This window comes from Loa loa (assembly GCF_000183805.2).
Source record: "Loa loa unplaced genomic scaffold supercont3.20, whole genome shotgun sequence".
NCBI lineage: Eukaryota > Metazoa > Nematoda > Chromadorea > Rhabditida > Onchocercidae > Loa > Loa loa.
The window spans coordinates 1-3,067 of NW_018108200.1; the positions used below are offsets into that span (position 1 = coordinate 1).

The following is a 3,067-nucleotide window of genomic DNA, read 5'->3' on the forward strand; positions in this document are numbered from 1 at the left end:
AAATTCGAATACTGGTCGATTTTCACTTGTTGATTCACTTCTACCAAATCCGATAGGAATTTTCTTAATTTTTGAATCGTCCACGGTTTGTCTATTTTCCTTTGAGTGTATACCTTATTAAGAATCCAGGATGGCATCTTGCTTTCTATTATGGATTCGATATTTGGATGTTCTAGGTTGTCTCCTAAAGCCTCCAATTGTCGTAGTACCCGTTCGATATTTTCAATGGTGATCATCCATTCTTTCTCATTTTGTTTGAAAGATTGGAGTTCCCTATACAATATTGACGCTATTGTGGAAGGATCAGCATATTTGTTTTTAGTAATTGTCTTATGATACCGTAATTTTCGGGCGCAATCTCATATCCTGACACTGCTTGTAACGCTTCTCCTCTGAGGCACGAGTACAAATAGTTCAATTTCTGAATGTCAGGAATTGTTTGTGAATGGACAGCAGCATCAAAGCTACTCCAGAATTGCCGCCATTATCTAGGATCTCCATTAAAGGTAGGTAGTGATAGTTGCGGGAGCTGGACTGTGTGGTTGGGAGAAGGAATTATAATTTCTTGTTCCTTTCTTACTACCTTTAAAATTCCTTCTAATTTTTGCTCGGTTTCATTCTTGCGCCTTGTGAGGGTTATTATTGCTTCTTGCCCCTCATGCATTACTCGAAACAATCCTTGTTTCCCTTATAGGACTGATTCGAAAACTTTCTCTTCTTCATCCCTCTTTTTTGGGGTTTGAATGTATGAGAGCCACATCTCGTAGGCCTCTTTAAGTGATTTAATGCATAATTGAACTCTATCAATCTTATCTGCCAGTACTTGGATCCTTGCCGTCTAAAGGTTTCCTCTTTGCTCGTATGATGAGTTCGGATCCGGGGATTCAAATACAAGGGAATTTATCTCTTTAAGAAGAAAAACTAACCTGTTTTTTGCTGGTTCAATACTGGCAATAATACTGCTCGTCATTGTACCTCACCTCGGGCACCAAAAAATTTTGTAGCGAATATTGATAGGGTTCGTTTGACAGGATGATGTCGAAGAAGAGACAACTATTGCCAGTGATATAACGCGGGTTGTAGTAGCGTTAAGTTGAATTGAGTTGATTCAGGTACGATGATTTGAGTTGAGTTGTACACGCACCAGATTGTAGACAATTTATTGATAACCGTGCCTCGGTTAATACCATAGGGTTTATACCTATTAGGAAATGGGAGTGGTTTTCATCAAACATTCATGGGCAATTTCACATAACGGAAACGGTTAGGATCCACTTACAGTAAAAGCACTGTCACAATGAAAGATTAGCATGTGGATAAAGATGCGTCCGGACAAAGATGGGAATTGAGATAAATAATTTGAAACGACTGCTAGCAAAGGCATTTCCTGTTGGACATGAATACAAAGATTTGAACTGAGATAAAGACCGGAAAAACATAGAAATAAATCTAAGGAATGTAGAATTAATTAAATGAGTCATAACATTGGATATATTCATTTACAATAAGAAATTTATTTGATTATATATTTGTATGGTTGGAGTCTCATGAATCGGAATTCGCGACACTCGCGATGCAGATTCCCATCACTTCCCTTCCCGCATGTAGGGGGGATCAAAAGAGCAGGTAAGGAAATAGGAGAACTCCCAGATATATTGTTGAGAATATTGTCATTAATGAGTACTTCTTGATTGGTTCCATATTAAGAAATTATCAGGCCAAAGTACTATATCTCCCAGTTTCAAATGTAGAGTATCCGATAGCGTTGTTATCCTGGAGTCCGTCTGGCCGAGTGGTCTAAGGCGTTGCGTTCAGGTCGCAATCTACTCCGGTAGGCGCAGGTTCGAATCCTGCGGCGGACACTCACTGTTGCAACGTTTTGGAGTGAGATTTCTTCATATTCTTTGGTCTTTTTCGTAGGTAGAAAGCATAATAACGAGGAGAAAAGAAAACATTACTGCAAGCAATTTTCGGGATATTTACTTGTTCTTTCCAATTTTATATTAATTAGATTATAATTATACTGTAATATTGCACAATTATGTGTTGTATCACAAACACTGTCCCAATTAAGTTGGTCCTGTCTAGGACAGTAATGGATACACGAAACGAATGAATCAAGCAGAAAAGAAGGAAAAGAAAGTGATAACGGACGAGTGATTATTATGAGTGCAACGTATTATCCAGCTCTTTTACCGATCTTCCGACATAACTTGTGTAACTGATGTCAGGAGTAGAAACAAAGGAACAATAATCTTCTTTGTCGAAAGCCAGACATCTTTGTTTCATATGCCCATATCGTCTTACGGTTGCGCTAACAAAGAACCCTATACGAATGGACGCTCCATAAGGATGGTAATTCATGTAATCATATAAACGGTACAAGGACCTTTCCAGTCGAGGAAGCGGAGGGTCCTGAGCACTAACCCATTTTACTAATGTTTTATTGAGATGGGTTGAATATAAGGTATCGGGCGTGACTTAGTCTTCTTTGTTGTTAGTGTTTTCGTCATTAAATTGTTGTATCGATGTTGTAATTGCAAGTTCGCTGTTGTATTGATGAACTTATTGTAATAAGGGTTTAATTACCAGCTTTGAGGTACTACAACCTAAAGAGGTAAAAAGAATCCTCAGTTTTTGTCACGGTTGAAGAAAATCGGCGACAACTTGTAAACTTGAACCTGGAATTAGTAAAATGTTATCCATCACCTGATCATGTTACTTAAATTGAATACTCGGCAAAAAATTTCCCAATGCTTTTCCCAGAACATCTCGATAAATTGTTGGCTGTTGCTGAACATTTCCAGTTAGTCAAAAAAAAAGTCAAAGTTAGTTGTAATTTAATTTGAGAATTTCAAAGTCATAAAGTCCCTACAGGTATTATAGTATCGATTCGTACCCTCCATCATATCGGTAATTTTTCAAATCGATTGAAAGAGATGTTGGGTAGATATAGTGGTATCGTCACTTCACATAGTATTTCAATAAATAGAAAAGGAGAAACGGGTTCTCTTTGTGACAGCACGGCATTATTTTTACGATGTCATTCTAAACATTGTCGCACTCC

General features: G+C 37.8%; 1 non-coding gene across 1 annotated transcript; it reads left to right on the top strand.

Annotated features, from left to right (window-relative positions):
• The first annotated feature begins 1,778 nt into the window (after positions 1–1,778).
• Positions 1,779–1,862, top strand: LOAG_20012. Its single transcript has one exon. It is a non-coding gene; the product is annotated as a tRNA-Leu (tRNA).
• The last annotated feature ends 1,205 nt before the right edge of the window (positions 1,863–3,067 follow it).